This window comes from Macrobrachium rosenbergii, chromosome 11 (assembly GCF_040412425.1).
Source record: "Macrobrachium rosenbergii isolate ZJJX-2024 chromosome 11, ASM4041242v1, whole genome shotgun sequence".
NCBI classification, from domain to species: Eukaryota; Metazoa; Arthropoda; class Malacostraca; order Decapoda; family Palaemonidae; genus Macrobrachium; species Macrobrachium rosenbergii.
In genome coordinates this window covers 20688044-20710191 of record NC_089751.1, presented here as the reverse complement: position 1 = coordinate 20710191, position 22148 = coordinate 20688044, and the positions used below count along the sequence as shown (strand labels likewise).

Genomic DNA, 22148 nt, shown 5'->3' with positions numbered 1-22148 from the left:
CTGACTAGTCCCTCAACACGTATTTGACTAATAACTAGTATATTTTAGGCGCTAAACATAACCTATTGCTGACATCAAATTCTTTGATTCTTCTTTAGAAAACTATCACCTCATTGAAATTTTGCATTTGATATGATTAATCTTAGCTTAAATCGATTTTCTTTATTTCATTCCTTCAACTGCCTCCTCATGATCGACTTTTGCTCGTGTTTACCAATACATTGCATTTAATTATAACTACTGTAAAACACCAGTTACCAATTTACTTGACCATTAATACTTGCTGACATGAATTTAATGAAACAATGTTTTAGGCATTTACTTACTGACTTTGCGTTAGTTTCATTTTTACCGAAATTAATGCATTTTGCCAATGTTAGCTGGGCTTTGCTGGGAATACAAAAAATTAAGTTGAATTAAGAGCTTTATAAAGTTTTCATGCACACTAATTCTCATGTAGCACTTTTTGATGATGTGCATGGTTAAAAAAAACTTAATATTTTGAGATTTTTCTTTGCAAACTAATTTTAAATCACATGTTAAATTATGAAAAGTTACGTGCTTAATTTAATACATAATTAGTTAACAGCAGTTTACATGACTTTACCTTCAGTTCTGAACAAGAAAATAAAATTTCATATAGGAAATTTACAAGGAAGCCAGAGACAAATTTCGGTCAATTGTACTTTATTTAAAGCAACAAGTTATCCTCCTGTCTGTGTTACAACAAAAGCAATTATTTACACCAAGACACATACCGTACCTCCAAAAGCAGACAAGTGACCCAAACGCCTAGTAAATAGTCTTATGACCAGTCATCTTTCAATGTAAGTGATTGAGTCAGGTAAATGGTCAGAGACGTGCAAAGCTACTATCCTCCTGCCCCAGTCTTCCTCCCCCAGCAGGGCAGCAGGTCGGACTAACGTCAACCTTCACCGTGCACGTGGACCACCAGGCCTTTATAGGTTCCGCGCAATAATACCTTACAAATTCACCCCATTACCAGGTAATTAGGAAGAAATATCCAACACCTAATGGTGACATTTCTTTGGATGTTTGAAGTTCGGATGTTATCTCAAATTTTTCAGCTTCCAGTGTTTTTCAAGACTATAAAATAACATTTGGTATTTCTTATCAATACAGGGTTATAAAAACTACTTTACGTTAAATAACAGAGACGCATCTATGAAAACTATTTTAAAGTGCTCACTCTGGCAAGGTTATAAGTCTAAGAAGATTGTCTATTTAATTGCCTATTTAACATATCTCACTACAACAGGGCTACAGATGAAAGCTACAGGTTCATATACTCACTAGAGCAAGGGTACAAAAACACTAAAGACTGTTCCTTCATGTTGACCATTAGGGCAGAACTACCATTGCTATGCTCATGACCAAAAGCACTGGCCAGGAAAAACTTCATCGAAAGTTTACAACCACAATAACCTGCTTCCTACCAACTTTTTATGAACTGACCCTAACTCTCCCAAACTGACAAACATTCAGGCATGATGCTTTCATAAACTGCAAAAATTTCTAGGAGCAAAGCTTTCACAACTCTCACTTTTATGTACAAAACTCTCCCAAACTGACACTCTTTTCAAGTACAAAACTCTCCTAAGGCTATAAATATTTAGGAAAAAAAAAACCTCTACCAAACTTAAACATTTTTTAGGTATAAAATTTCACAAAAGGATATATATTTTGGGTGCACAACTCTCCCAAAATTTTCGTGTATAAAACTCCCAAACTAACAAAATTCGGGTATAAAACTCTCCCAAAATGAAACACTTTTAGGGTAAGGAAACAAACTTTTCATGAACAAAACAATCCCAAATTTTTTTTAGGTATACAGCTCTCCCAAACTGAGACACTTTTCAGGGGCAAAATTCTTCTAACCTGACATACTCTACGAGCGAAAAAATATCCCAGTCTGACTAACTTTTTTGGAACAAAACTCTCCTAAACTAACACACTTCTCAAGCAAAACCCACCAAACTGGCAGTTTTTACGTACAAAACTTTCCTAAACTGACAGTTTTTGAAAACAAAATTCTCCCAAACTGAAAAAACTTTTCAGGTCTAAAAGCCATCCAAACTAGCAATCTTTTAAGGTAGAGAATTACCTAAAACTGACAATGTTGGGTGAAAAACTTTCCCAAATTCAGACTGGGTACAAAACTCTCAACTGACACGAGTTGGGTAAAACTCTCTAACCGACAATTTTTGGGTGGAAACCTCTCCCAACTGCCACTTATTTGTACAAAATCCCCTAAACTGACGCACTAACATTTTCCAGATATAAAATGTTCCCACTCTGACGAGCTTTTTTTTTTCAGAAGAAACTCTCAAAACCAGCATACTTATAGTACAAAGCTCGCTCTGACTGACACACTTTTCATGTATAAAACCCTCCTACACTGACAATTTCTCTGGTATTAACCTCTCCCAAACTCACAAACTTTTTTAGTACAAAACTTTCTGAAACTGACGCGCTTATTATGAACAAGTCTCCTAAATTAACACTTTTCAGTTATGAAATTCCCCCGACCTCACGCCCTTTTTTTTTTTTTTTTTTTTTTTATTAGAAACTCTCTCATACCAGAACACTTCACTTATTTAGGTACAAAACACTCTCAAACTGACAAACTTTTCAAGTACAAAATTATCCGAAACTGACACTCTGTTTGAACTTACAATTCTTTCAAACTTGCACAATTTATAGGTAAAAGTTTTTGTAAACTAGCACACTTTTATGTATAAAAATACTCCTCCAAACTGACACTGTCTGGGCAAAATACTCTCCCGAAGTTAACAAACTTTTATAGACCAACAAATTAACAGTCTTTCTATAAAAACACACATACCCAAACCGTACACATTTCCTGGGAAATGAAATAAAAAAAAAAATAAAAATGTAATTGAAAAACTATTCTGAAAACTGTTATAAAATCACTAACTTAACTAAAACCTGTGCCGAGACACTTTAAAGACAACAGAACCCTGAAAAAATAAATACATTTCTTGAGAATGAAAACACTTCAGAACCAATTAACTTTCTGCACAAAATTATTAGAAACTTGAAGACTTTCACACCAAAAATTTTATGAACCAACAGAATTTTTGTGCTAACAATATCTTCTAGCATAAAAACTCACTATTTGCGACCTATTTCATTCCAATATTGCATGAATAACACAGAGGCTTATAGGGAGTAGCTAAAATTTCTGACAAACTAACAGACATTCTAGGCAAAAAATGCGCAAATTAACACATTTTTTATGCAAAAACACGCAAACTAACAAACTTTCTAGGCAAAAAATACTCAAAATAACAAACTTTCTAGGTAAAAAACACAAGCTAACAGAACTATATGAAAAAAACTCAGAACTAACAGATATTTTAGCAACAAAGATCACAGATTCTCAGATTTCCTGGGAAAAAACACACATTCAGACGTCTCAAATGCAAAAGTTTCAAAGCTAACAGACATCCTGCTGGTAAAATTTTAATAAACCAACTAACCTGAGGGTAAAAGTTAACCATACAAACGTTGTAAATGAATATGTATCACTAACAAACCTTTTCCTTGTGGACAATATTCCAAACTAGCAGAATTTCTAAACCCAAAACTTCCTGAGTGCAAAAATGCAAAAACAATCTTTCTGAAAGGAAAGTATCATGAAAAAAACCGACTTCCCGAGGGTCTATGTATCACATATTAACTACCATGTTTTTCCAAAATTAAAATGATCACAAAGTTTTTGAATCAAAAGTGCCCTAAATGTAAACTACCTTAATGCAAGATACCATAAGAAACTTCCTGAAATCTCAAGTATCAAGACAAACAGATGTCATAAAATGAGAGTCACAGACTAACAAACTTCCTAATTCTAAAACTGTCGTCAACTGACAGAATATATGCATCTAAATTTAGCAAGAACAAACACTTCTAGGTCCCTTTGTAATCACAAAGATATGCTGTCTAAATCCCAGATCATTCAAAGCCCAAGTTATATATTCTGCACTGAGAACTTAATATTTTGGATTCAAATTATATCAATGACGATGAATCCTGAATTCTATGATTGTGCACTAACATGACAACCCAATATCATGAACAGAGCCAGGAGCTCAAATTACTGTGAAGATCGACACACAAACCTATATCTCAAACTCAAAACTACAAGCTGACACAATGTCGAACTCTACTCTCTTTATGAATTAATACCTGATCCCCTTATTTCACTGTCATCAAACATTTCCTGAATACCAAACTCCACTGTCACCTAATAACACCTGGATACTAAAGAATCACCAACACTTTTTAAATACTAAATACCACTATCACAAACTAGTTCTCACTGAATTCCCTACCTGTCATCATGAACCTACATTTTTTCTGACTCCAAGACCAGATCAGCATGAATGAATGTTCTGGAAATCCCATGTAAGAAAGCAATGCTTACTGAATAAAAAGTTCTATTACGATCTCTCTTATAATCGCAAACTAGATGCTATCCAAATTTCCTGCACACCAAAATTTACTATCAAGAATGTTATTATCAACAATATCAGTGTCAAACTCTGATCTTTACTTTCACTCATTACAGGATTCTACCATCCTAAACTGACACTTCAAATTCTTAAGCATCATAAACAAGGACTTGGTCTAAACCAAAACCACTATCAAGGAAAAGACGTCTCTAACACCAGACGAGATGTCTTCAGTAGGCTACCTGAATGCCATTAATGAGTGAATATTGTAACTTCGACCTTTCTCTACCTTCAGAAGATTAAAACTTGGAAAATATCTGCATAAATCCATCGACATCTTCAAAGAATAACTGTACAATAATGTAAAAGCTAAGAAAATCCACAACGGACACCTTGGCCCCTGCCTTAAATCAAGTTACGCAAGATCATGTATATTACCTGTTAACTAAGTCGACATTACAATGAATTCCAAAGTTACTACGTTGCAGAATCTCAAAATCATCTGAAAAGCTAGAAAATCAAATCTTGTATCGTACGTGCCAGGCAAAGAAATTCCTCGAAATATTACCACCATTACATAAACACATTATATCACATCAGGGACATGTATTTGTAAGTTCAATTAACTATTCTAACACTTTCTTTGGCAATAATCCTTAGAGAAAATCCGCAAACACCTGAAATCGAATGATAATCATAAGCTGAAGTAAACGCCTCCAAAATTAGCATCTAATATTTGAGTAACTTCTGTAAGGAAAGGGCAACTAACTTATTCATAGCTTCCACTTCATCTACATTTGACAAGCTTATCAAGGGAAGTATTTCATATTACTCGAGCCTCTAATCTGTAAGGGTAGTTCCCTATTAAAAACAGGGGAAAAAACCATTGTTTTAAAATTAATCTAAATTCAGTAAAGTCTGGAAATTTAATTGAATTACAAAATTCACAGCATGCCATTTCTTATGGTGTTCATTGAAAGAGCAATAACCTTTCTAACACACTAAGCTTTCAATATTACTCTTTACGTTGGTAACTCGTCAAATCAGTTTGTTTCTGTCCATTCTAGGCTATACACATCCATCAAAAAACCTCCAGGATTTCTGTTCACAAACCCATTTTTCCCTAATTACTGATGATGTTATCAATTTGTAAGGTTTCTCACACATCCTCCTAAATTGATCATTGTGGTATTTATCCCTTCTTTATGTCAAGTACAAGAATGAATCATAATCTAAGACTAGGAGGTGTTTAAGCCCCAAGCTGGTACCCCCTTTTGAAAGGTCAGCATGTGTCCGAAATATATAATTAAAAGTCTTATTGTTGTATGCTCGACTAGAAGGATAACTCGACACTCTTTATGTTGTGATACACCTAACTTATACCAGTAAGACCTCTCGTGAAATATAAATCATATTTAAGACTTAATAATTTTGTGAAACAGTTTCACGTAAACTGCCATTAAAAAACCAGCATGTGTTACAATTAATCAAATCCAGAGTTAGTAAAAATGTTAAATTCTGCCTAAGAAAATAAGCTTTCTAATCTTAGGAAATGTTCAGCAACTTGGAATTTACATGAACTTGGCAAAAGAAATACTTATTTAAAGAACGGAATCTGATAATTAATGTGACAATTAAAAACAAAGATTTCCACGAAAGGACAGTCTTTCTTGAAAATAAAAGAATTTGAGGTCATTCATAAAACATTACTTTTAGACCTAACTATACAAAGCATTTTCAGTCATTTACCCACTGCGAAAATAATCTACAGTAGTCTTAGATATAAAGACCCCTGACGAGAGATCAAATAACCCAGTCTACAAATAATTATCCACAAAGCTTTTTAAGGTAAGAATTCTGTGAACTACAAAACCACTTATACAAGGTTAACAGGTTGCGAAATATATGCATCATAACCAACAGTCTTTTGCTCATGTTTCTCAGTTTCTACCAGATTAAAAACAAGACAAATTCTGTAACAAGACGTGGAAGAAAATCCAGCTTGAAATTTCCAAGAAACCCAAAACAAAATGTCGAAACGCACAAAAACAGTAGATTTTCTGACGGGTTATACACAGAAATAATGAACTAGGATTTCTTTTTAGCCATTAAACATCATTTGATACAGCATTCTGGTAGTAAAAACCTACAGATTCACCACATGAAATGATAAAATACTACGAGATTTTCTACGGTATGTTTCGAAGGACGCCATACTTTTGCCTTCAGTTCAAATCACAGTCATAAGAGTGACATCAGAGGCTTGTCTCAGTGGTAACCTTAACCTACACCCACTCTGGGTTCCATATAAACAGTCTTTTCCTTTTGAAAGGGTCTGACATTCTTTAGCAGACTGAGAAAACAGGAATACATCTGGGGTAGCACATGGGAAGACTATAGGGGATTTCCACACTCGGCAATCAGTTGTCATCTTGGAAAACAGCCCTTTGAGGTGGCTCGAAGCTGATAACTGACTGGTTACATTACCTCCTGCTGAGGACACTCCCCCATCGGGGCACAGCACTGCTGACCCCAAGGAGTCCTTTATTTAAGTCTTTCCATTTACAATACAGTTTTATATTTACACAAATTTATATGTATATAGATATATATTATATATAAGTCTATATATATATATATATATATATATATATATATATATATATATATATATATATATACATATATATATATATATATATATATATATATATATATACATATATACATATATATATACATACATACATATATATATATATATATATATATATATATATATATATATATATATATATATATATATACATACATACATATATATATATATATATATATATATATATATATATATATATATATATATATATATATATATACATATATACATACATACATATATATATATATATATATATATATATATATATATATATATATATATATATATAATTTACAAAAATGACGTTTAAAGACTTCTGTACCTCAACTTACATTCCTTAATTATGAACAATAGATTATATATTTTAATTAAACTGTCCAGCTTTAAAGTTAATGTTTGAAATCACTGCTCAGAAATTAAGACACGATGAAACTTGCAACCTAAATTATGGTTATGGCACAAAATTTATGACACATAGAATTCACTTAAGAATTTGAGGATGAACACAAATAAGTTTACACCCAAAGATTTACTACAATTTCATATCTTGACAACCTAAGATAAAAATATCATGGCCAGCAAAACAAATACGAATGTCAGGAGTGAAAATGTTGAAAGTGAAAATATCAAGAGTAGAGTAATTAGTGCTTATGTACAGTAGGAATGAAGCATCAAAACACCTCAATAGTATCATGCGTGCGCAAGGGGCATCAGCAAACCAAGTAGAGCGTACAACACTCCGTCAGCAAAGTGTGTCAAGGGTGTACCGATGAAATTATACGTGTATACGAAGTATAGGATGGCTTTAGAAGCGTATGAAGCATGGAATGCTGATTCAGAGCAGCATGTAAAATTTCAGCAAAACAAAGCACGTGGAGGGCTACTCAAACAATGCAATATGCAATGCTTCAAATTGTGTTATGAAGGAAGCTCCAAATTGTGTTCATTATGACGCTTCAAAGTATATTAATGATGAAGGAAGCTTGAAACCGAGTTTATGATGAAGGAAGCTTAAAAGTGTCTCAGTTATAAAGGGATGCTTCAGCACTAAAGGAAGTTTTACCAGAGAGAGAGAGAGAGAGAGAGAGAGAGAGAGAGAGAGAGAGAGAGAGAGAGAGAGAGAGAGAGAGAGAGAGAGAGAGCATGTGGACTTCATTAAAGCCTGATGGCTGCACGTGTACTACTGCCGCAAGTGTAATTAATCAAGAGTGCAACTTCCAATTGGAAGATTAGCTTGAATGCTTCTACAATGGAAAAATATGCAAATCTGCAGCTTGCAAGTTGTGTACTGAATCTGCAATTGTTTATATGCTAATGCTTTTACAGGAGATAAGAAATGCTTGAATTTCTAATGAGTGTTCAAAAGTTTACAAGTAGGGATGTTTAGTGAGAATGGAAGGGTGAGAGGGAAAAGCAGAAACAATATCTAAACTGTTCATACTGATTTGTAAACGATCTCTCAACCTTTGTTTTTTATGGCTAAACAACACCAAAAATTGTTACTGCTATTTCAGATTACTGCAGCTTTCCCCAGTGTGGACAATTTGGATGGCTCTATGTCTCTGAAGTGAAAAAACTCCCAACCATACAAAATCATTACAATTTACTGGACTAATTTTTGGTGCCATTAGAATTGATCCCTATTTTATTCTTCTTTTATTGTGCCTCTCCTGGCTAAATTAAGTTTGGTGACTTAATGAAAACTGAACGTTAAGTTGAAATACAGAAGTCCTTTTACAAAAAAATCAATATACTGTACAATTTAATATTACAATAATTTCCTTTTTTAACAGAAAAACATGGTATGGAAATTTTACTATACAACTGAATTCAACGGAGATTGTATAATGTTAACTCAAAAGCATGATTTATACTTTACCCTACAAAAAATCTCCATATGTCAAGCCACTAAAGCAGTGAAGGTTCTAAAATTTACGAAACCTGTAAATTCGAGTTAATGACCATTTACATTTTATAAAACTAAAATCATCTAGAAAATGTCCTGAACATAACTACAAACACTGACTGAAATAACTTTGTTCCTAAGTCAAGATAGAACTCTTCCATTAAAATCTTACTTTAGATACCGCCTATTCGAAATGACACTTGTGACCTGAAGTGACATATAGTTTATATAACTCCTTGTATAGCCTCATACTGAATTATTCCTAGGGTAAGTATATCCATAACAGAAAGCTCTGACTATCAAATATCTTCCATTTACTCTACATAAATTCTTTTTATCTCATACTACTTTGATGCTCAATTTTTTAAAATCTTACATAAATTAAAATTTATGTTTCATGAAAATCAACCCTTTTGTGGGAACTTTACAAGGTACGAGATATATGTGACTTGCGTAAAAATAAAAGTTAATTAAATAGCCAAGAAGTACACTAGGAAATCAGTGAAATCTAGTGACATATACTGGCTAGTTTTCAAGATAATATGAATCTTGAGAAAAGTCTACTTATCAGTGTAGCATTCAGACAAACACTTTTAAAACCGAGTTTGATCATTTATTCATATACTAAAAAATATCCTTGTAAAACTCGCCTTAAAAGAGTTCACAGACCTGAGATACCGTTGCTAACGATAGCTAAGTTCCTTCAAAGTTTACCTATTGGTTCAATTACCTAAAGCACCAATATCAGCAAAACCAAATTAGCATAGAAGTCATGTATTCAAGAAGTGAATAATTCATTTACCTATAATACCATTGTCAATAGTACCAAACTCCCACTCCACTCAAGTAACAATTTGAATTTGAGTTTATTTATGACTTCAGTTACCTCAAGTACCGCTTACTTAACAAAACGTTTATTTACAATAATACTGTCAACCATACAAACCTACTCTTGAAGCTACACATTCGATTTGGAACCTTCAAATGCCAACAGTGTCTTGAAATATGTAGATATACCATGATAATAAAGTCTCTGCCAAGATACACAGCAGTCTCTCGTTTAATAAGTTGATAATTATGACAAGCTCTTCATCTATTATCAGATTTGAGATAAAAATCAATAAACTAAATTCTGAAATATTTCCTGTCCTTCAGGCTGTGAAATTTTTTCCTGTAAAATCAAGGCTTGTATATAACCTAAGTTTTCAAAGAAGTGCCAATGCTTATTGTAAAAAGACAATGATGCAAGACCCAGCGGCAATTAAGAATTTAGATATAATTCAGTTAACTGAAACGAGCTAGGGAACAACAGTGCGAGGAGTATACAAGAAGCTTCACTCCAAGTCCCAACTGTGATGGAAGCTAGTTTAAATATATAAAAGACTTACTGAGCAAAACTATCAAGAGTCATTTTCCTGTTCTCTGAAGGTCAATTTTAACTAAAATGAATACCACAAAGAAATTTCATAAAATCAATCAAACATACCTTTTTTCTTACTAATGAACTACTGTTAATCATATATGAACTTCAGGAGAATCAGTTCTAGGTGAATAGATATTGAAAATTAATAACTTCAGAAGTGATATTAACTAAGTTAAGGAAAAAACAACTCATAAACATACTACACTAGTCAAAATGTACCATAACTCCCTATTAACTGATAACATACGGATAAAAAATTGTCATGAATACCATGTAATCTGAAATCCTGTCCTGCCTGATAACTGACAAATTAAGTTAGCAACCAAGCATCCTGAAACTCAGTGAGTTACCTTATGGATACAATTAATATGACTAAGAAACCTGGGGGATACCTTGTATCCTGAAATTTACCGAATTATCCGACAGCTAAATTAAATCCATATAAACGCCATTTAGACTAACGTCTCATCAACCACATTGAACTGCCTGACATACAGTATTAAAATTGCAGAGGATCTCGGGTAAAAAGCTACGTATCCAGAAACATAGTTACAACTCGACAGTCGATATCAAAATATGAAACTTAAAAACTATGAATCATGATACTGTACACACTCAGCTACCCTATTAATTGAGATCCATGTACAAATTTTGAGTCTAGAAACATACTGAGGAAACAAACTGAAATTAAATGGTTATGAATTTCTGAAAAACTATGTAACCTGAATAATACTGAGCTACTGGATCTAAGAATCCTGGATCATATTAGCTACCAGGTAGCTGATATCAAGCTAGCAGCAAGCTTAGTCAATAAGTAATATATCCTAAACCACAGTGAACTGCCTTTACAAAGATGACTCCTACAGTTCCAACTTGGGAATTACAAGAGGCAAAGCTAAATTCAGCTGAACTTTCTGTCAGCAAGCTCTGTAATGACCCTGGTAAATGAATACTCGCATAATACTGTAAACTTAACACTATGCAGATTTTGTCAAAGGTGCTATGATTACAGTCTATCTACCAAAATATCCCTTTCCAACATTCATGTTAAGGACCTTTTTTACTCCATCCCTGGCACATTGCAAAAATCTGATAAACAAAAATGAAGCCCTCTTTAGGCGCTAACAATCTTCTTTCATTGTAGATTATGGAATTCCACAGCAAGGTTGTGTCTCTTCAACTTGTCCCATTTATTTGCAAGCTCAGGTGTGCACGCTTCACTGAGGAGATGAGGCAGAAGTTAATGACATCATGTCAAAATGAGTTTTTGGATTACATGGTATTAAGATAAAAGGGAATTACTTATAACCATGTCCCAAGTATCCTATACTTAGGCTCCTTCCATTAACATTGCTACAAAAGGGGCAGAGTGATTTTAGACTAGTACTGAACGTCTGTTGTAATTTGCCAAGGATATGTTATTGAAATATTCAGTCACAGCTGCAGGAAATATTAAATACAAAAATTGGATTTAAATACAAATTTTGTTAAAAAGGTGATATAAGCTTCTCAGTGTAGCTACGTTACAAATTACACTAAGCAATTCTACATCTTGATTAAATATTCTTGTTAACCTTACAACCTTTCCTTAGATATAACCTTTATATGACGATTTCAATGCTTTTACACTGTGTTAACATTTTTAACACTAAAAATAACCCCTCTCTCTTTATTCTAAATCCTCCAATTACTCCCATAATTGGCTTTACTGGTAAAGGCCATTTACTGATCTCACGAAGTCATTTTCTCATGGCAGTCATCAAAAGCCACACGACAGAGAAAACTGAACTAGTCTCACAGAACTTGAATATTTCATAATACCTAGATTTTATAAAAAAGTAAAAATACTAAAATAACCTACGTCCCCTGCTCATTTGCTTATTGTAATGTTATCATTTTATCAAGTGAACCTTCATCTAAAATTATTCTGATAGCTACTGGCACTGGCAGCCCACAAGCTTCAATTGTATTATTTCTTCTATCCTAGACCCTAGTCCAAAACTTGATATTATTTGTTAAAATTCATGTAAAACTAAAAAAACTCTAACAGTTTTAGCGCCATAGAACAACTATTTCTATCCAGCCCTAATAATGCATTTACCAGGACACTACAACTTTATGTTCATTCCACACCTACCTTTGCTGGGGGGCTACGCAACTTTGTAGGATTATTTACTTCGAAATCCATCAAAACTTCCTCCATGAACTTGCAGGCTGTAGATCACCTGAAAGGACGAGAAACAGGTTAATTGAATATTAAACAATGGCTTTTTTTTTTGCTGATAATGTATCAAAATAAGGACATAAGTAATCAGGTTTGAGGCATTAACGGGCAGAGAAGGGGTGTTTGCACTTATAGAAATCTGCAGTGCATTACTAAGGAAATCTTTGTGAAATTCCATTCAGTCTTAGTATATAAGTAACTATTAATTAATATTAAATATTTTGTCTGTATACAGAAAAATTATCATCATTATCTTTATCCCAAGGGTTAGCTACCTCGCCTCACCAGCTAGAGCCTAAAGTTCGATCCTACATGAGAAAAGAATCTGTGGATGTTAAGTGAAAAATCTATCGTGTCACCTGTTAACCTAAGCAGTGACTTGTAATTTACGACAAGTTGACTGTGGGTTGTCTAAACTTGGGTAGAAACAGTATGGGACCAGCAGCCTTCTCCCATCATGAAATTCTGAGAAGACAGTGGCTTTGTTTAACATCCTTTGAAGCGAACCATTCTAAGAGGAAAAGGAGTCAAGTTACAAGTGCTACTTAGGCCCGGATATAACCGTGGTGGGACTCTCAGCGCTTACAAGCCAGTAAAAAACTGTTGTTGATAACTGTTACGATTACTTTACACAAAAAATCACCAATAAATATAGTTCTTTAAAATAAACCAAAACGTAATGAGTTTAACTAAATATCATAAGCACAGAATCTTTTCAACTTTATCTCCTAACACCTAACCTAACACCATACTTGAACGATGAGACAATTTACCTTAAACATCCAAGGTAGCCAATAATCATGTACAGCAGTCCTGACTCCTAAGTTAGTAAAAATGTATCGAGCATCAAAGGCAGTCTGTCTCCATTTGTTGGGCAGGGTCCATAGCTCCAAGTCAGGCTTAAGCCCCTTCAGCACCTTACCACACTTATGGGTCGCTTTAGAGTAAGGACCAAAGATGGCATGAAACCTCCAATCACCAAAGGCAGTCCAGTAATAATATAGTTCTGAAAATGCATTCTGTAAAATGAAAAAAAAATCCATGAATATAAAAATAATTAATTTTAATAATATTCTTAACTGCTCACTCAGTAAAAATGCCATGGACATAAAAAAAACTCCTGTTCAGTAATAATTTAGTCCTTGACTTTAATTTCATTAAAAAAAAGCCTTGCTTATCAGAGGTATTCCAGTAATAGCACAGTCCCACTCGTAAATAAGAATGCTTTGCGATTAAAATGTAATCCAGTACTGCAATAATTTAGCCGTGAATCTAATTCCGTAAATATGCCCTGAATATCAAAGGCATTCCATATCTGATGTCTTCAAGACCTGATGCGGGAAAATGCAGCAAAACATACAGTAACACTGTAAAATGAACTAAAATTCAAAATGAGTAATGATAAAGAGCAAGAGGACCTACAGTCCCAAAACAAAGCTCCGCTTTGAAAAGCTTTAAGGTTACGGTTTATGATAACTGGGTGGAATCAATAAATCCTTAGACTCTTAGATTCGCAGAAGTAAATCTTGCAACATATAACAATTAACCCAGTAGCCTGACTATTTGCCGAAAGACAGCTGATCGAAATACAAAAGGGTCGAATGACCATTAGATGGAAAGGACAATTAGTCGAAAAGGCTAATTTTTTTCAACTGGCTCGTTAACTCTATACGCTACCATGATACGGCAATAATGAGTATTTTCGTAGTTCAGCATGCTTTAGTTTAAAAAACTTAAAAATTTAGAGTTTTAAATTCAAAACCATATCCCTTCAGTAAAATGGGGCTCAAGATAGAAATAGGTGCAAGAAAACTCCTCTACGATGGGTTTGCAAACTTGGTTGATAAAACGTGCGGGAGCAAGGTTTATTGATGTGAAAAACGCAGAGTGTAATGCGAGAATGAAGACGACTGATGATGTGATTGATCGTCAGCTTTCTCGACACTCATCCACCCAACGATTCGCGTAATACGGCAATTGATCAAATAAAACAACGGGCTTTTGAAACTGAAGAAGTTATTGGTTGGTTGCATAATAGACAATGCTGTAAGTGCTTTACCTCTAAGCGTTGCAGTAGCACTGCCAAAAAAGTCTTTTCTTTTACGCACAGTAAACGGGACGAGGGCCAAACAAGAAAATGGGGATTTTAATTTCTCGACACGGAGAAAATGTTAAACTTTACGAAGATGACAAAGTGTGAATTTATGGCACTGATAGAAATTTAGATCTCTTAGCTCAGAAAAGCGCTTGGTTTTTCATGCACTGTTAGGCGATAATAAAACATTACCGTTGATACACTGCTTGACAAACCGGAAGGATGAGGAGACGTATGATATATTATTCAGCTTTAAAAGACAAGCTAAAATTCACTGTTTCCTCTATTCATGTCGATTTGGAACTGGGAGCTATAAAGAGTATTAAGAAAAAATTTTCTTTCCATTTGTTTTTATCATAAGCATATTTAATAGTTTTTCGACGACTTGTCGTTAAACCACTTGTCAGTTCGCCAGTTGTCTTTCGACAAACGGCCTGCATACCCTCCAGTGTGTCTCATTACCTAACCTTTAACACTAATCATCCTTCCAGAATACCCAGTTACCAGTCCACATTTCTTTTGACAGAATTTATAAATTCATCTCCCTCCTATGGCCTTGACTGAATCTGTGAGCTTTCAAGTCCAAACCATTTTAGTCACGGATGTCGATCATATGTATGTGGTACAGTTGACATTTTTTGAGTCTCTACATAGCTTACAAAATGGTGTCACTTAAAAAAAAAAAAAAAAAAAAAGAGCCATCTGTTCACCTATTTTTTTTTCAAAATACTTCAGAATTTCACTTTAGAAACTGATACCCAAAATTATCCCTTGTCTAGAAAACAAATTATCTGTATGTTGGGCTATTTGGACTGCACATTTGGTATTACCATATGAATATTTTTTTTCCATTCCAAGTTGAACATTAGTTAAGATAGTCAACAAAGATCCAAGACTAAGTACTGACCATTAATTTTAAACACAATTCAGTTAGGTCAGGTTAAAGTACATTCCAGCATTTCACCGATTTTGTGCTTTTCCCACCCCAAAGCCCGGTATTCCACTGTGGTCCCCCACAATTGCAGGTTAAAAGAGGTTCATAATTTGCTAATTAATGATTTCCTACCAAACCACTCAAAACATACTAAAAAAAAGGTAAATTTTAACTTTAAACAATAATTGAATTCCGGAGTTGAAAATATGATTTTCATATGTTTTATTTTCTGCTTTGAATATTTTTGACAATCTTTTTTTACTAAATTAGTAGTTTTACAGACAGGTTAATGCTCCCTCATATTCTGCAATTGTGAGGGAACCACAAAGGTAAAGTGGGGTTTTCGGGTGGGGGAAAACACACAACGAGTGAAATACGAGATGTCTTTAACCTGGATCCCGCCCTCTTAACTTAATCTATGGCACTATATTAAAATTAATTAATATGGCTGCAACCTAATCCAATCATACCTTACCAAACCTAACCTAGGAACCTAGGCCTTGACCTGGCTGGCGGGCCTTCAGCACCTGATCTCCCTTACTAAAATAACCAAGGTCATGATCCTCAGTTACCTAGTACATAACATCACTTTAAAAATATCAGTAAGTTAATTTAATTTTAACATGAAGTAGTATCATGGAGATGCTAGGGAACATCCCTGAATTTAACTCGTGTATTTCCCCCAATCCAAAAACCCAGATTCCCACTGTGGTACCCCTAATCATAGGACACTGAGGGGTTTCAGTACCTTTAAACTACTCATTTGTTATCGAAATGAACGTCAGATATCTTCAAAACACGCTAAGACTAATAAAATCTGCCGAAATAATCCAAGGAACAAGAGTATAAAATCTGCACCAAAGGAAAAATGACAAGAACTGAAGTCAATTTTTTCAAGTAATGTCTGAATTCCAAAATCCCACTTAGGGTTAGCTGGTGAAACTCAGGACAAAATAAGACAGTGACTAATCAGTTTTCAGCATCGTCCACATATCTACTTTTACAAATAAACATATCAAAAAACGTTCAAAATATGCTGGAGATCCTTACCTACAATGCTCTGGGACTGAAAATATCAAGTTTTTCAAGTAAACATGAAAGACGTTTCTTTCATTCTGAGTGCTATGACAACGCAGAGCTGACATTTAATATGAAGTACTGTACGACATATGAAAACTCACAATGTCTCTGCGTTGTTGTGTTCATGATGAGTTGAGTTTGCCAGTCTTGCATAGCACCTTTGGTGGGGTGGGACCCTAGAAAGAAAAGCGGAAATTGTAAACATTAAGCAGTGGCGTTGGTCTGAGGTGGGATTATGGTAAAAGACTTCATGTTTGTATATGTAGGAAAACTACACATTACAGGAACAAGTATGGTACATCACGCTTTTAACCAAAACATAATTGGTAAGCTTTTAACATTTGAGCAAGGTGCTTTAAAGAATACATTCGATCAGCTGATAATCTGTCCATCTATGATATAGTAAACTCAAACTACATGCATACACTCCTAACTTTCAATTACCACATCCTCCCATTACAGGATCTTTTGAAAATATAGATGAACTTTTGTTATTTCATCTGTAATTACAAATGCACTGACAGCAAATGTTGATTAAGTTAATTTGGAAAGAATTATGGCATACCTGATATCATATAAACTTGGATATTTTCCTCAGCAAATCATGTACAAATTTAACAATTTTAGATAGTAAAACAGCAATACATTGCAAAAACGCCCTATTTCATTCATTTGACAAATATAGAAACTAGGTAAGTGTGATCAGCTAAAACTGCAAAACATTCTTACAACTGAAAATCAACTCAAATTTAATGACTTTAGTAATACTAAGATATTGTTATGTTTCCTTATAAATATGGACAAGAAAATTAAACCAAAACTTCCGCGTCTAGTGGTTCACTATGAAAACAGTTTTGTATGTGTACATTAACTTCAGATTTCGGTAACATCACCGTACAATAAAACGTTAAAAGACTTTTAAACTGTAAAATACAGCAGCTCAAAAACATTATTTTCAGTAAAACGTGAAAGGCAAGATCAGTGCTTAATTAGCCATCTAATGGAAACCTATTAAAATGCATCCAACTTGATTCAGTTTCAATTACGTTCACCTAAACTGAGCTGAACATGTTGTGTTCATAAAAAAATTATTTCAACAATAAGCTTGGAATTCCGATTGCATGTTGTTATCTATTATTTACCGTGAATTTCATCGCTGATATGGTTTAATTCCACAATACAATGACCCGGCATTAGTAAGTCGAGTACTGCTATATAATGGAGTTTTGCCTAGTGTGCAGCTGGATATCACAGTTTATGAAATATCATGTTATAAATTTTACCATATCCAAACAGCTCAGGGTCAGGTATTCTAAATATATACATATTAAAACAACTCAGGTTCCATTTAGCCTAACTGGTTATGGTTTACAAAAACTTACGTTATGCAACATACCTTTCCTTCTTCACCAATACCACAACCAGACTCTGATAGTCCAACTGTCTCCTGCTAAACTCACAGTAATGAAAGTATTTACCGAATTTCCTATCAAAGTCTTATACATTTCTTAAGGTACACGTTTTATTTGAAAAGGCCTTGTACAATCTACCTAGCATCGGAAGGGTAGCCTAATCTTAGAATCCAATGGATTTATGCCTATGCCTCTACCCGTGAACCTTAACCTATGGTGAAAGCCAGCCAAGGGTACCTTAGGCTAACCTACAATTTCAGTGAACCGTTGCTTTGATATGCCTTATATATGTACGACACCTTCAACATCATTGCAGTTTTGTTTTTTGCCATGAAAATGACTACAATCCCTAGCAGTTGGGGCAAGGCATCCAATTAGAAGCCTTTCAAGTCTAGACTGTACTTTTCTGTATTTTCAGCACCTTATTTGCAGGTTAGATTTATATACCATTTTAAACTAAAATCCTGGCATTAGTAAGTCGAGTACTGCTAAATGATCACGTTATCCTTGTTGTACAGTTGAATGTCACAGTTTATGAAATGTCATGTCAAACTACCATAACCCACAGCTTGGGATCAAGATCAAGTATTCTAAATATGGTACTACTAAAATTGCTAGGGTTCCATTTAACCTAACTGGTTATGGTGTGCAAAAACTTATGGTATGCAACACACCTTTCCTGCATCACCATACCACAATCAGACTCTGATAGTCCGTCTGTCTCCTGCTAAATTCACAATAAAAATATTTACCAAGTTCCCTAACAAAGTCTTATACATTTCTTAAGGTACACTTTTATTTGAAAATTCCTTGTAAAATCTACCTAGCATCGGAAGGGTAGCCTAACCTTAGCACCCAATGGATTTATCCCTATGGCTTTACCTGTGAACCTTAGCCGATGGTAAAGGCCAGCCTAGACCACCTTAGGCTAACCTAGAATTTCAATGGACCATTCATTACTCTGAAATGCCTTGTATGAGTAAGACACTTGAACATCATGCAGTTTGGTGTTTTGCTATGGAAACAACTTAACCCTTTGGGTTGGGATAAGGCATAGGGTTAGAAGCCTTTAAAGTCTAGACTGCAATTTTCTTTATTTGCAGGTTAGGTTTATATACTGCTTTAAACTAAGATTGTATGATTTACTTATGCACCAGGACGAGACTTACATTTGGTGTAATGAAGATGAACTAATGGACTCTCAGTTATACAATAAAATAACATGGCTGACGACGGAAGAGGAACACAGTGAAGTCACGTGACTGGGGTTCCAATGACGTCGTGACAACTTTGAACTCCTTGGCAGATCCTTTCTCGTCAGTTTTTGTTAATTCTAAAGATAGTTTTGAAAGATCTGATGGTATTAGACTTTCACAAATACCATAGTTGTTATTTTTCGTCACTTCACGGTTACAGCTTTAATTACATACCCCTATATGGTTCCGTGGAAACAGACTTTAACTGAAAACCCTTTTGTTGTAAGTCGATGCTTACCAACTCAATATAGCGAAAAAAGACCTTGAATAAACTGTGCGGTGATTTAAAACTGAATCAGAAAAGCAGATGAACAAGTATCCCGCAAAAACTAAGTGAAATTTTGCTTAACACAAAGAAATCTTCTTCGACTTCTGTTGTCTATGATGGAGAAGCGAAAAATTTCTGATGAGGGGGAAACGTGACAAAAAAAAAAAAAAAAAAACATGCGGGAATCGTCATATGAAGAAAATAATAAAATTATGTTTATAAAATAATTAATTTCAACCACACCATTTTACAAATTCATATTCAGAGAATTTTGTTATTTAGTTTTAGGCCAGTTTCTCTTTGGACGTCTATTGACAGTTAAAGCAACTATAAAATAAGAAAAATTAACGAAAATAGTTATTGATAACTATGTGTTCACAGCGAAGATTTAGGTCGCGATTTTGCGTAAGGCGTGAGAGATTTCATCGTAGTGATATAAGATCTGTAGTATTAGATATTTCTTATTCACCTTGAATCCAAAGGTCGTTAATATTTATCACAAATACTGATGAAATAAATCAAAATAAATACATTCACTAGAAACTATGATACGTCTGGCTTTTCAAATAAATATCTACTGTGTTACTGTTAAAATATTTGGATATAAAATATTTTTCGTTTATACCAAACATAAGGTATATTACAAATTTTCTGATATATATTATTATCTTTAGTAAGAGGTACTGGTATCGGCACATTTTACGTAAAAATGAGAAGCGTTAAAGGTGTTTTGCCATGAACGTTTGGTAAGAGAAGCAGTCAGACGAACTGTAAAATTTACGCAAAGTTAACAGTACAACACGATATCATATTAATAAAAATCTGCTTGAGAGCAGACGAGGGAAAGGCATTAAATGATATCAGAATAATTACCCATATAAATTAATCTCCGAAAAGGTTAGATTTGATTGCAAAATGCGATCTTTTGGGAGCTGCTTTTGTTCAGTTGTTTTGTAAAACAAGATGCAGACAGAATTCACAAGGGGGAAACGGAGCCAAAATATTTACACAGAAACTTTAAATCAATGGGAAAATGGAAATAGTAACATGTCGAAATACTTACTAAATTAATTTACCAGCACAAATGAGTTAAATACAGCTAAGTTAAAAGCTTTATGTATGATAACGATAAACACAGCAAGTGGCAACTTTGAAAACACGTAACATATTGCCTATGAATGTAAGAGTGCTGTGTGAAGTTTCGCTCTGTTCGGTATACAACACTAATTAGGCAATTAAGTGTAGCTGGTGAATGTTGCAGAATTAGTCATATGAAATGGTGGCCACCCACGTTTGGAAACTGCGTCACTTTCACGGTTTCAATATGAAGTAATTTACGGCTCAAATCATTCCAGTTAAGATATATTAAAGCTCGAATATACTAAAGTCGGGCAATATTACACTGAAAAATTTATATGTATATCTTTTAATAGTTTTGTTTTGTTGTCATATTTTTACGTTAGTCCTGTTTTCGCGCAAAAAAAACTATTGTCTATGTATCTTTTAAAAACAACCAAGAATTAAAATTTTATCTATCACTAACGGTAATACCAATGGTATCGATATATTTGTGAAAAATGAATAATCTCGAATGATTTCTGCGAAGACTGATTTTGTAACACAAACAAAGCTGAAAGGAAATTGCGAAAATCAACGTTGGGTCTGGTTAGTGTCTTAGGAGACCAATAAATATATCATACAACATGTGTGGGGGTAGGGGTGAGGGTTTGGCTAGGATCCTTACCCAAAAATACAAAAAACTGGTGAGTTTTCTGCTAAAGTATTTGTTTACTTATTTTCATATGAGAAATAGGAAACTAAAATATGTGTAGATAAACCAATACCTACGATCGCAACTGCATACTGCTTATGCCGTGCATCACCTGTTATGCAATACGAGAGAGAGAGAGAGAGAGAGAGAGAGAGAGAGAGAGAGAGAGAGAGAGAGAGAGAGAGAGAGAGAGAGAGAGAGAGAGAGAGGAAATGCAATATCATGTCAAGAACCAGAAAGCAAAGGGGATAGAGAGAGACAGCAGAAATAAGATAAAGAACAGTTTATTTTCGTCGAAAAGACAAGGAAATAGATGAACGGAAATATTGACAGGCATACAGGACACGCAAGTGCAAACAGAGAGAGAGAGAGAGAGAGAGAGAGAGAGAGAGAGAGAGAGAGAGAGAGCATCTTTTCACTCCGCCCAATCCTTCGGGAATCAGCCAAGGAAAACTTCCGTACAGAGCGGTCTGCACATATCCTTCAATGCCATACTAAAGCCACTGCACTTATTCAAAAAGACAATAACATAAATATTGTAAGTTAGTTGTTATAAAGGTTGTAGTAAACACATGCCATAAAATCTAAACAAAAACCCTAAAATTAGGCCAAATTAGTTAA

At 34.2% G+C, this 22148-nt stretch overlaps 1 long non-coding RNA gene across 1 annotated transcript; it reads right to left on the bottom strand.

Moving 5' to 3' along the window:
* Positions 1–7464: 7464 nt before the first annotated feature.
* On the bottom strand, positions 7465–20018 carry LOC136843220 (uncharacterized). The gene is made up of 5 exons (XR_010854489.1): positions 19402–20018; positions 16922–16996; positions 13485–13730; positions 12625–12712; positions 7465–11707 (listed from the first exon to the last, which is right to left on the bottom strand). It is a non-coding gene; the product is annotated as an uncharacterized lncRNA (long non-coding RNA).
* Between the last annotated feature and the right edge of the window lie 2130 nt (positions 20019–22148).